Below are 13,872 nucleotides of genomic sequence, written 5' to 3' on the forward strand. Positions count from 1 at the left end.
GAATAGCACTGACAACCATGGGACTTGTGCCCATGACAACAATGAGAAATAGCGCTGATGAAACTAATGGGACTAGTGTCGATACCAACAATGAGAATAGCGCTGATGTTAACAATAGGACTAGTGCCGATGCCAACAATGAGAATAGCACTGATGATACCAATGAGACCAGTGACGATGCCATCAATGAGAATAGCACTGATAACCATGGGACTAGTGCCCATGACAACAATGAGAATAGCACTGATGATAACAATGGGACGAGTGCCCATGACAACAATGAGAACAGCACTGATAATACCAATGGGAGAAGTGCCCATGACAACAATGAGAATAGCGCTGATGATACCAATGTGTCTAGTGCCGATTCCAACAATGAGAATAGCACTGATAACTATAGGACTAGTGCCCATGACAACAATGAGAATAGCGCTGATGATACCAATGGGGCTAGAGCCCATGACAACAATGAGAACAGCACTGATGATAACAATGAGACTAGTGCCGATGCCAAAAATGAGAATAGCACTGATGATAACAATGGGACTATTGCTTATGAGAGCAATGAGAATAGCACTGATAACCATTGGACTAGTGCTCCTAACAACAATGAGAATAGCGCTGATGATACCAATGGGACTAGTGCCGATGCCAGCAATGAGAATAGCGCTGATGATACCAATGGGACTAGTGCCCAAGCCAACAATGAGAATAGCGCTGATGATACCAATGGGACTAGGGCCCATGGCAAGAATGAGAAAAGCGCTGATGATAACAATCGGACAAGTGCCGATGCCAACAATGAGAATAGCGCTGATGATACCAATGGGACAAGTGCCGATGCCAACAATGAGAATTGCACTGATGATACCAATGGGACTAATGCCCATGACAACAATGAGAATAGCGCTGATGATACCAATGGGACTAGTCCTGATGCGGACAATGAGAATAGCACTGATGATACCAATGGGACTAGTGACGATGCCAACAATGAGAATAGCACTGATAACCATGGGGCTAGTGCCCATGAAAACAATGAGAATAGCACTGATGATGACAATGGGACTAATGCCCATGACAACAATGAGAATAGCACTGATAACCATGGGACTTGTGCCCATGACAACAATGAGAATAGCACTGATGATACCAATGGGACTAGTGCCAATGCCAACAATGAGAATAGCGCTGATGATACCAATGGGACTAGTGCTCCTAACAACAATGAGGATAGCACAGATGATACCAATGGGACTAGTGCCGATGCCAACAATGAGAATAGCACTGATGATACCAATGGGACTAGTGTCTATGCCAACAATGAGAATAGCACTGATAACCATTGGACTAGTGCCCATGACAACAATGAGAATAGCACTGATGATACCAATGTGACTAGTGACGATGCCAACAATGAGAATAGCACTGATAACCATGGGACTTGTGCCCATGACAACAATGAGAATAGCACTAATGATGACAATGGGACAAGTGCCCATGACAACAATGAGAATAGCACTGACAACCATGGGACTTGTGCCCATGACAACAATGAGAAATAGCGCTGATGAAACCAATGGGACTAGTGCCGATACCAACAATGAGAATAGCGCTGATGATAACAATGGGACTAGTGCCGATGCCAACAATGAGAATAGCACTGATGATACCAATGAGACCAGTGACGATGCCATCAATGAGAATAGCACTGATAACCATGGGACTAGTGCCCATGACAACAATGAGAATAGCACTGATGATAACAATGGGACGAGTGCCCATGACAACAATGAGAACAGCACTGATAATACCAATGGGAGAAGTGCCCATGACAACAATGAGAATAGCGCTGATGATACCAATGTATCTAGTGCCGATGCCAACAATGAGAATAGCACTGATAACCATAGGACTAGTGCCCATGACAACAATGAGAATAGCGCTGATGATACCAATGGGACTAGTGCCCATGACAACAATGAGAATAGCGCGATGATACCAATGGGACTAGGGCCCATGAAAACAATGAGAATAGCGCTGATGATACCAATGGGACTAGTCCTGATGCGGACAATGAGAATAGCACTGATGATACCAATGGGACTAGTGACGATGCCAACAATGAGAATAGCACTGATAACCATGGGGCTAGTGCCCATGAAAACAATGAGAATAGCACTGATGATGACAATGGGACTAATGCCCATGACAACAATGAGAATAGCACTGATAACCATGGGACTTGTGCCCATGACAACAATGAGAATAGCACTGATGATACCAATGGGACTCGTGCCAATGCCAACAATGAGAATAGCGCTGATGATACCAATGGGACTAGTGCTCCTAACAACAATGAGGATAGCACAGATGATACCAATGGGACTAGTGCCGATGCCAACAATGAGAATAGCACTGATGATACCAATGGGACTAGTGTCTATGCCAACAATGAGAATAGCACTGATAACCATTGGACTAGTGCCCATGACAACAATGAGAATAGCACTGATGATACCAATGTGACTAGTGACGATGCCAACAATGAGAATAGCACTGATAACCATGGGACTAGTGCCCATGACAACAATGAGAATAGCACTAATGATGACAATGGGACAAGTGCCCATGACAACAATGAGAATAGCACTGACAACCATGGGACTTGTGCCCATGACAACAATGAGAAATAGCGCTGATGAAACCAATGGGACTAGTGCCGATACCAACAATGAGAATAGCGCTGATGATAACAATGGGACTAGTGCCGATGCCAACAATGAGAATAGCACTGATGATACCAATGAGACCAGTGACGATGCCATCAATGAGAATAGCACTGATAACCATGGGACTAGTGCCCATGACAACAATGAGAATAGCACTGATGATAACAATGGGACGAGTGCCCATGACAACAATGAGAACAGCACTGATAATACCAATGGGAGAAGTGCCCATGACAACAATGAGAATAGCGCTGATGATACCAATGTGTCTAGTGCCGATGCCAACAATGAGAATAGCACTGATAACCATAGGACTAGTGCCCATGACAACAATGAGAATAGCGCTTGTAGGAGAGTAGGGTCTGCAATCCTATGATCACCCAGATTTTTTGCTTTTGCTTCATTGGTTTATGACTTTCCCCGGCTGTGGGCCTGCCAATCAGACCCACAGCCTAGCTGTTCTCTCTCGAAATTAAACACATGTACATTAGGTGCATCCACCAGTTGGAACTGGGCCGCCTTGTCAGTCCCTGTCTCAGCATACCACAGGTATCCAGGGCATCGGTGTACCCAGGGCCTACCAGGGGCTGCAGCATGTATTATGCCACCCCTGGAATGGCCGCCCAAATCTGACACAACTGGCTGCACGACAGCTGGGGCAACGTGGTGTAATCACCCGTTGCTGTAGGTGTAGTATTCCTACACCTAACCCTAAAATGGGCACATGGATTCCTATCAGTCACTCCTATGGCAGGCCTTATCAATCCTGAAGGCAGAGTGCAGGGAATCATGTGGGACGGTGCTCTGGCGCGAGCTGAGCCCGTCGACGGCTTGCGGAACCAAGTCCTAATAGCCGTTCCATGGTGACGCGGGCCAACTACTTTTAAATGCATTATAATCCTCGCGGTTATTTGCTAACTTTGGCATCGCATCACCTACACATGTCGAGTAAGGTGTCATACGAATCGGAATACGAACCCCTCGCCAGTTCTGGCGACGGGGTTAGCATTCCCCCCTTTTAGAGGGGCACGACATGGAAGTAACCTTGAACCCCGGTTAAAGTTGACTCAAGCCTCAGCATCACAAAATGGATGCTGCCACCAGACACAAGTCTGACCTCCTGCTGCTGGGAGACCTTCCAGCGAGGGGAGCTTGGACAAAGGGTTTCCTGTCGAGGGCGGTGTTAGCACCATCCCAGACAGGGTTTGTGTATCCCAGGTAGGCAGGGCTGAAAGGAAGGTGATTGCCAGTGGCACCCCGGTGCTCACTGTGCATAGCCCGGCTCAAACCAGTTTCGGGGGCACACCAGCCCCTGAGCTGTGGTGAAGCCGGACAAAGGATAGGGGTGTAACCACCCCCCTCCTGGCTCCACCCATAGGTAGAACCTAGTCACGGGCCAGCCCCTTTTCTTAGAATAAAGGTAGGAGCGAGTCCCCTTCCCAAATTGGATAATTCTGAATCTTGAACTACTTTCCACGAAAGGAACTCTTGACTATTTCTGAAGACTCTCCCTTGTGGCTAAGGAGTAGCCACCCTGCACCAGCAGGCACCACCTAAGCACTTGCGGTTTGCTGTAAGTCTCTCCTACGGATCAAGACTGCCCAGCTCGACGAGACCCGAGTTGCCTGCCATCTCTGACCTTTTACCTACCTCATCAGCCCAGCTGAGAGTCGTAGGTGTGACGAGACCTGCGGGACCGGCCATCTTCAGAACCTGCACGACGCTTATCTAGCACGCCCACCGAGGGACCCTCGAGTGAGTGCACCTAGGGTTTGAGAAGCCCTAACCCTGAGCAGCTCCAGCACCGAAGTCCGCCTCCCCAGCATCCACGAGATCTGCGTGGGGGCCCTTCCGCTCCTTGCTGTTCACCGCGTTGTTTGACCACTTGCCGACCGGCTTGTGGCCCTCTTCACGACGCACCACGTTTGTTTCATCACTAGTCTGGTTGCTCCAGACTGGCCCTTGCTCCCCTTCAACAGAGGAGTACCTCGGACCCTCCTGGTCCACTCCAGACGCCATCTTGACTCCACCGCGTGGGCTTGCCACTGCCAAGATCCGCTGCCCCATTCCTGGGCCCAGCATCATCGACAGCAGACACCTGCATGGGACAGCTCGCCCTCCATCCTGGTCGCCGCCGCGCCTCCTGGTCCGAGGAACAGCTGAGTCCGACGTCATCCACTCACCTGGTCGAGGTGACTTCAGCCGGTACCCCCCTGGTGCCCACACGATCGCTGGCTAGCGGTTGAGAACTGAGTCCCCTCTGCTTTCAGGTTTCCTTCATCACCGATCCAGGTTTGGATCTCGCTGAACATCGACACTAGTCGCCTGCCAGCAACTCTTCTTTCAGGCTCCTGAGACTACAACGAGGATTTCCGACATCTTGCCGAACCTTCCACAGTCGCAGCCTCTGGGCTAGGTAACTCGAGCATTTCGGTGCTCCATCGCAGGTTCGCTTTACAAGTGTCCAGTTCCTTTTTCGTTTAGTCCCACTGATCGGATCACTCCGGAATCAGTAACTTTAGACTTTCTAACTTCCCCCCTTCCACTTACAGTGTAATGGTTTCGTGCCCTCGGGCATTTGTGTAAATTGTGCAACCAGAAGTATTTTCCTAAGAGTTTTGTATTGTGCTTAGCTCCCTGACTCATAAAGAGCCAGGGTAGTCTTGTTATAAATAAATATCCTTTATTTTCATAACAACTTGTGTGGTGTCCTTTCACTTGGTGTTCAAGGGGTATATGTGATGGTAAACAGCTGGCTTAACACGCCCTCTAGAGTTTAGCCTAAGACTGCTCGTATCCACGCTACTAGGATAGCTGGTCTATAAGGTTGACTTACAACCAATCATCAATAAGGGTTGTTTGGAATGATACACAGTGATCACTAGAATAGTGAGCACTACATATCAGGCCAACTTCTCACATTGGTGAGCAGCGGTTGGGATTTGAGCTTGCTGTTGTTTTACCACACACGTATCCTAAGAATATCGCAGTGAAAGATCACATAAGTACCCAGGTACATATAACTTAACTTAGAATACTCCGAGTTCTACTGAACCGGCTGTTGTAGTGTAACAGGGCTTAGCACACCCTGACTACAACTCTTAGCAAGGGATCAGTAGGTAAACACATAGTGTAGGTAGGTGCATCACTTACCCCTCACTAGAAAAGCATGTCGGTCCACGGAGAGTCTTCGCAGACTCCCTTAGTGGTCGGTGACCCTCCACAGGTCGTGTCACGATATGCAGCTCTTAGCTTCAAGGAGATGCGACAACTGTGCGCCTCCAGGAAGCTAAACCAGGGTTCTAACCCTACCATCGCAATTCTGATAGGTCTCTTAGAGGTGTACGATGCTAGGAGGTCCTCTAACACAGGTCCCCCCAGTGCTGATGGGAACATGCCTCCCTTAGAGGGAACCCTCGGTGACCCAGACCTCGACCTCCACACAGAGGAGGAGGACGAGGAGGAGTTATCAGGAGACGAGGCAGACAAAGGTCCAGTGGTAGTCGGCAGGCTTACAAGGACCAACTTAAGCAGGCATGAGAATGGAACTGGGGGAGCCCCGGACCTACGCTCAAGCAGGCCTAACCTTGGGAACGGACGAGCTAGGTCTCTCTCCAGAGGCTCTGGCAGATCGGTTCGCACACATGTCTCTCAGGCATCTTCTCAGAGAGGAATGACGTCCCCTCAGAGAAGGGAGCATGAAGCGAAGATGAGGGAAGTCAATCTGAGGATCGAGCAGGAAGAACTTGCCCTCGCCAAAGAAAGACTGGCCCTGGCCCGAGAGCAGAAATTAAGTGGGTTAGATCCCACTGGTGGCAGCATTCTCAATAGAGAGAAAGACAGGGGTATAGACACTAGACACCTGAGTAAAATAGTGCCCCCCTTTAAACAGGGGGACGACATCGACAAGTGGATAACTGCCTTGGAGAGGGCCTGCACTGTCCAGTGCGTCCCCCCAAGTCAGTGGGCAGCTATACTGTGGCTTTCCTTTGAAGGTAAAGGAAGGGACAAGCTCCTCACTACTAGAGCTGAGGATGCTAACAACTACCAAGTCCTGAAGAACACACTGATTGATGGGTTCGGCTTAACCACGGAACAGTACCGGGTGCTGTTCCGGGACACCCAGAAAATTCAGTCTCAGGATTGGACTGACTTTGTCGATTGTGCCACTAAGGCTTTGGAAGGCTGGTTGCTGGGTAGCAAGGTTACTGATTACACAGGATTGTACAATCTTATCATGCGAGAACAGATTTTAAACAACTGTCAGAACCAATTGTTGCATCAGCACCTTGTCGACTCGGATCTGACCTCTCCCCAAGAATTGGGAAAGAAGGCAGACAGATGGGTCAGAACAAGGGTCAAGCAGAACCAGAACCAGAACCAGGGTGGTCAGAAGAAAGCAGACCAGAAGGGTAGTAACAAGAATGAACAAAATGACCAGAAGTCTTCGACAGGTCCCCAACAAACCAAAGAGGGTGGGGGTCAGGCTTCACAGAAGAAGAAGACTCAAGAAGGCCAGTCAAAAAGGTGGTGCCAATACTGTAAAAGTAAGACTCACTGGTTTAGTGAGTGCACCAAGAAAGGAGGGCAAACTCCTACCACTGCAGCCCCTAAGGCACCTGCACCCCCTAGTACAGTCAGCAGTGGTAGTGCGCCTCCCAAGGCATTAGTTGGGTTAACCTTGGGAACCGAGGGGAGTGACGACTTAGTCGGCACACTCACTCAGGCCGTCCTTGTCTGTACAGGGGATATGGATATGTCCCCTGATGCCAGTCCCAATACTTTGGGCAAATACAGACAGACACCTTTGATTAATGGAAAAGTGGCTCAGGCCTACAGGGACACTTGTGCCAGTGTCACCATGGTGACGCCTAACTTTGTGGACCCTGGACAGATCATGCTAGGTACCAGTTACCTAGTGACCAATGCCAGCAACGTCACTACCAATCACAGTATGGCAATTGTTGATTTCTCCTGGGGAGGGGTAAGTGGCCCGAAAAAGGTTGTGGTTAGTTCAGACCTCCCCGTAGAATGTCTGTTGGGCAATGATTTGGAAACGTCACAATGGTCAGAAGTGGAGCAGAGGACTCACATGGAAATGTTAGGCTTGCCAGCACATGTCCTTGCTGTGACCAGGTCACAGGCCAAAAGGTGCCCCACTGAACAGGTGCTGGATCCTGGAAGAACGGACCAGACACCTTCCAAGAAGAGGAGCAGTAAGGGTAAGGCTTCGCCTTCCCCCTTGCCCCAGGTCGTGGATCAAGTCTCTGAGGAGGCTGACCTTAAAGAACTGAGGGAAACTGAGCCGAAAGAGCTTGAACCTGGTCAGGTTGAGTTTCTGGGCTCAGGGGGACCCTCCAGGGAAGACCTGGGGAAGGCACAGTTAGACTGCCCCTCCCTTGAACCCCTCAGACAGCAGGCTGCTGCTGAGGCTGCAGGGAACGCCACAGGTACCCACAAGGTGTACTGGGACGATGGACTCCTGTACTCCGAGGCAAGAGACCCCAAACCTGGTGCGACCAGGAGGCTGGTCATCCCCTTGTCTCTGAGAGGTTTCCTTCTTACCTTGGCCCACGAGATTCCCCTTGCAGGTCACTTAGGCCAGAATAAGACTTGGGACAGAATTGTTCCACACTTTCACTGGCCCCACATGTCCGAAGATACGAAGGAGTTTTGCCGCTCCTGTGTCACTTGCCAAGCCAGCGGTAAGTCAGGTGGCACGACAAAGGCCCCCCTCATACCACTACCGGTGGTGGGGGTACCCTTTGAACGGGTGGGGATCGACATTGTCGGACCAATGGAACCCCAGACAGCATCAGGGCACAAGTTTATACTGGTGGTGGTGGACCACGCCACTAGGTATCCTGAAGCTATTCCACTTAGGACCACTACAGCACCTGTGGTGGCACGGGCCCTACTTGGAGTGTTCTCCAGAGTGGGCTTCCCTAAGGAGGTCGTCTCAGACAGAGGTGCAAACTTCATGTCGGGATATCTGACTGCAATGTGGAAGGAGTGTGGTGTCAACTACAAGTTCACCACACCCTATCACCCACAATGCAATGGGCTTGTTGAGAGATTCAACAGGACCCTAAAAGGGATGATTCACGGACTACCTGAAAAGCTTCGGCGGAGATGGGATGTCCTGATACCCTGCCTCTTGTTCGCCTACAGAGAGGTCCCGCAGAAGGGGGTTGGCTACAGCCCTTTTGAGCTTCTGTTCGGACATCCTGTAAGGGGACCCCTTTGTTTGGTAAAGGAAGGATGGGAGAGACCTCTCAGAAAGCCGGCATCGAACATTGTGGACTATGTACTCGGTCTCCGCTCGCGGATGGCGGAGTACATGGAAAAGGCGTCTAAAAACCTTGAGGCGAGCCAAGAATTACAGAAAGCTTGGCACGACCAAAAGGCTGTCCTGACTGTGTACCAGCCTGGACAGAAGGTGTGGGTGCTGGAGCCGGTGGCCCCAGCAGCACTCAAAGACAAATGGTCTGGGCCCCACACGATCATTGAGCAAAAGGGAGAGGTCACCTACTTGGTAGACCTGGGAACTCCCCGGAGCCCCCACAGGGTGCTCCATGTAAACAGGCTCAAGGCATATGTCGACAGGGAGGGCATGGGCTTGCTCATGGCCACAGACGAGGGACAGGAGGAGGAGAGTGACCCTCTCCCGGACCTGCTCTCTCAGAACCCTGACGATGGGTCAGTAGATGGTGTTGTCTTTTGTGGCAGCCTCTCTGGACATCAACAAAAGGATTGTAAACAGGTTCTTCAATCCTTTCGACATATGTTCTCTCTGACGCCCAGTCAGACCAATTGGTGTACCCATGAGGTCGACACTGGGGACAGTCTGCCCGTAAAGAGTAAAATCTATCGGCAACCTGATCATGTCAGAGACTGCATCAAGACGGAGGTGCAGAAAATGTTGGAGCTGGGAGTCATTGAACCCTCGGACAGCCCCTGGGCTAGTCCCGTAGTTCTCGTGCCGAAACCTCACACCCAGGGCGGTAAGAAAGAGATGAGGTTTTGCGTGGACTACAGAGGTCTCAATGCAGTCACTAAGACTGACGCCCACCCCATACCAAGAGCAGACGAACTTATCGACCGGTTGGCTTCGGCCAGCTACTTAAGTACGTTTGACCTGACAGCTGGGTATTGGCAAATCAGGTTAGCTGAGGAGGCCAAGCCCAAAACAGCATTTTCTACCCCGGGTGGGCACTATCAGTTCGTGGTAATGCCCTTTGGTTTGAAAAATGCACCTGCCACCTTCCAAAGGCTGGTGAATCGAGTTCTCACTGGGTTGGACGACTTCTGCGCGGCGTATCTGGACGATATCGCTGTCTTTAGCTCCACCTGGGAGGATCACCTGGTCCACCTGAGGAAAGTGTTAGAGGCCCTGCAAAAGGCAGGCCTCACTATCAAGGCCACTAAGTGCCAGATAGGGCAGACATAGGTTGTATACCTGGGCCACCTTGTAGGTGGAGGCCAGGTTCAACCATTGGAGAGCAAAATACAGGCCATCCAGGACTGGGCTCCTCCAACCACCCAGACTCAGGTTCGAGCTTTCTTGGGCCTGACTGGTTATTACCGGAAGTTTGTCAGAAATTATGGATCCATTGTGACCCCGCTAAACGACCTGACAAGTAAAAAGATGCCAAAAAAAGTTCAGTGGACAGCAAGCTGTCAGAAGGCATTCGATGACCTAAAGCAGGCCATGTGCACAGCACCTATCCTAAAGAGTCCAGACTACTCCAGACCATTCATTGTCCAAACAGACGCTTCGGAGCTGGGTGTGGGAGCTGTTCTATCTCAACTGAATTTTGATGGTCATGACCAGCCCATAGCTTTTATTAGCAGGAGGCTGACCCCCAGAGAGAAGAATTGGTCAGCTATTGAGAGGGAGGCCTTTGCTGTGGTTTGGGCCCTGAAGAAGTTGAGGCCATACTTGTTTGGCACTCACTTCAAGATTCAGACCGACCATAAGCCCCTCTTGTGGATAAATCAAATGAAGGGTGAAAACCCCAAACTACTTAGGTGGTCCATTTCCCTACAGGGGATGGACTTCACAGTGGAGCATAGACCTGGCACTGATCATGGCAATGCAGTTGGGCTCTCCAGGTATTTCCACTTAGAGCAAGAAGACTCACCTGGTCAAGGTTAGCTTATTGTCCCAAAGTTTGGGGGGGGTCATGTAGGAGAGTAGGGTCTGCAATCCTATGATCACCCAGATTTTGCTTTTGCTTCATTTGTTTATGACTTTCCCCGGCTGTGGGCCTGCCAATCAGACCCACAGCCTAGCTGTTCTCTCTCGAAATTAAACACATGTACATTAGGTGCATCCACCAGTTGGAACTGGGCCGCCTTGTCAGTCCCTGTCTCAGCATACCACAGGTATCCAGGGCATCGGTGTACCCAGGGCCTACCAGGGGCTGCAGCATGTATTATGCCACCCCTGGAATGGCCGCCCAAATCTGACACAACTGGCTGCACAACAGCTGGGGCAACGTGGTGTAATCACCCGTTGCTGTAGGTGTAGTATTCCTACACCTAACCCTAAAATGGGCACATGGATTCCTATCAGTCACTCCTATGGCAGGCCTTATCAATCCTGAAGGCAGAGTGCAGGGAATCATGTGGGACGGTGCTCTGGCGCGAGCTGAGCCCATCGACGGCTTGCGGAACCAAGTCCTAATAGCCGTTCCATGGTGACGCGGGCCAACTACTTTTAAATGCATTATAATCCTCGCGGTTATTTGCTAACTTTGGCATCGCATCACCTACACATGTCGAGTAAGGTGTCATACGAATCGGAATACGAACCCCTCGCCAGTTCTGGCGACGGGGTTAGCATTCCCCCCTTTTAGAGGGGCACGACATGGAAGTAACCTTGAACCCCGGTTAAAGTTGACTCAAGCCTCAGCATCACAAAATGGATGCTGCCACCAGACACAAGTCTGACCTCCTGCTGCTGGGAGACCTTCCAGTGAGGGGAGCTTGGACAAAGGGTTTCCTGTCGAGGGCGGAGTTAGCACCATCACAGACAGGGTTTGTGTATCCCAGGTAGGCAGGGCTGAAAGGAAGGTGATTGCCAGTGGCACCCCGGTGCTCACTGTGCATAGCCCGGCTCAAACCAGTTTCGGGGGCACACCAGCCCCTGAGCTGGGGCGAAGCCGGACAAAGGATAGGGGTGTAACCACCCCCCTCCTGGCTCCACCCATAGGTAGAACCTAGTCACGGGCCAGCCCCTTTTCTTAGAATAAAGGTAGGAGCGAGTCCCCTTCCCAAATTGGATAATTCTGAATCTTGAACTACTTTCCACGAAAGGAACTCTTGACTATTTCTGAAGACTCTCCCTTGTGGCTAAGGAGTAGCCACCCTGCACCAGCAGGCACCACCTAAGCGCTTGCGGTTTGCTGTAAGTCTCTCCTACGGATCAAGACTGCCCAGCTCGACGAGACCCGAGTTCCCTGCCATCTCTGACCTTTTACCTACCTCATCAGCCCAGCTGAGAGTCGTAGGTGTGACGAGACCTGCGGGACCGGCCATCTTCAGAACCTGCACAACGCTTATCTAGCACGCCCACCGAGGGACCCTCGAGTGAGTGCACCTAGGGTTTGAGAAGCCCTAACCCTGAGCAGCTCCAGCACCGAAGTCCGCCTCCCCAGCATCCACGAGATCTGCGTGGGGGCCCTTCCGCTCCTTGAGGTTCACCGCGTTGTTCGACCACTTGCCGACCGGCTTGTGGCCCTCTTCACGACGCACCACGTTTGTTTCATCACTAGTCTGGTTGCTCCAGACTGGCCCTTGCTCCCCTTCAACAGAGTAGTACCTCGGACCCTCCTGGTCCACTCCAGACGCCATCTTGCCTCCACCGCGTGGGCTTGCCACTGCCAAGATCCGCTGCCCCGTTCCTGGGCCCAGCATCATCGACAGCAGACACCTGCGTGGGACAGCTCGCCCTCCATCCTGGTCGCCGCCGCGCCTCCTGGTCCGAGGAACAGCCGAGTCCGACGTCATCCACTCACCTGGTCGAGGTGACTTCAGCCGGTACCCCCCTGGTGCCCACACGATCGCTGGCTAGCGGTTGAGAAATGAGTCCCCTCTGCTTTCAGGTTTCCTTCATCACCGATCCAGGTTTGGATCTCGCTGAACATCGACACTGGTCGCCTGCCAGCAACTCTTCTTTCAGGCTCCTGAGACTACAACGAGGACTTCCGACATCTTGCCGAACCTTCCACAGTCGCAGCCTCTGGGCTAGGTAACTCGAGCATTTCGTTGCTCCATCGCAGGTTCGCTTTACAAGTGTCCAGTTCCTTTTTCGTTTAGTCCCACTGATCGGATCACTCCGGAATCAGTAACTTTAGACTTTCTAACTTCCCCCCTTCCACTTACAGTGTAATGGTTTCGTGCCCTCGGGCATTTGTGTAAATTGTGCAATCAGAAGTATTTTCCTAAGAGTTTTGTATTGTGCTTAGCTCCCTGACTCATAAAGAGCCAGGGTAGTCTTGTTATAAATAAATATCCTTTATTTTCATAACAACTTGTGTGGTGTCTTTTCACTTGGTGTTCAAGGGGTATATGTGATGGTAAACAGCTGGCTTAACACGCCCTCTAGAGTTTAGCCTAAGACTGCTCTATCCACGCTACTAGGAAAGCTGGTCTACAAGGTTGACTTACAACCAATCATCAATAAGGGTTGTTTGGAATGATGCACAGTGATCACTAGAATAGTGAGCACTACATATCAGGCCAACTTCTCACAGCGCTGATGATACCAATGGGGCTAGAGCCCATGACAACAATGAGAACAGCACTGATGATAACAATGAGACTAGTGCCGATGCCAACAATGAGAATAGCACTGATGATAACAATGGGACTATTGCTTATGAGAGCAATGAGAATAGCACTGATAACCATTGGACTAGTGCTCCTAACAACAATGAGAATAGCGCTGATGATACCAATGGGACTAGTGCCGATGCCAGCAATGAGAATAGCGCTGATGATACGAATGGGACTAGTGCTGATGCCAACAATGAGAATAGCGCTGATGATACCAATGGGACTAGTGCCCAAGCCAACAATGAGAATAGCGCTGATGATACCAATGGGACTAGTGCCCATGGCAAGAATGAGGAAA

The sequence above is a fragment of the Triturus cristatus genome, chromosome 3_2 (assembly GCF_964204655.1).
Source record: "Triturus cristatus chromosome 3_2, aTriCri1.1, whole genome shotgun sequence".
NCBI classification, from domain to species: Eukaryota; Metazoa; Chordata; class Amphibia; order Caudata; family Salamandridae; genus Triturus; species Triturus cristatus.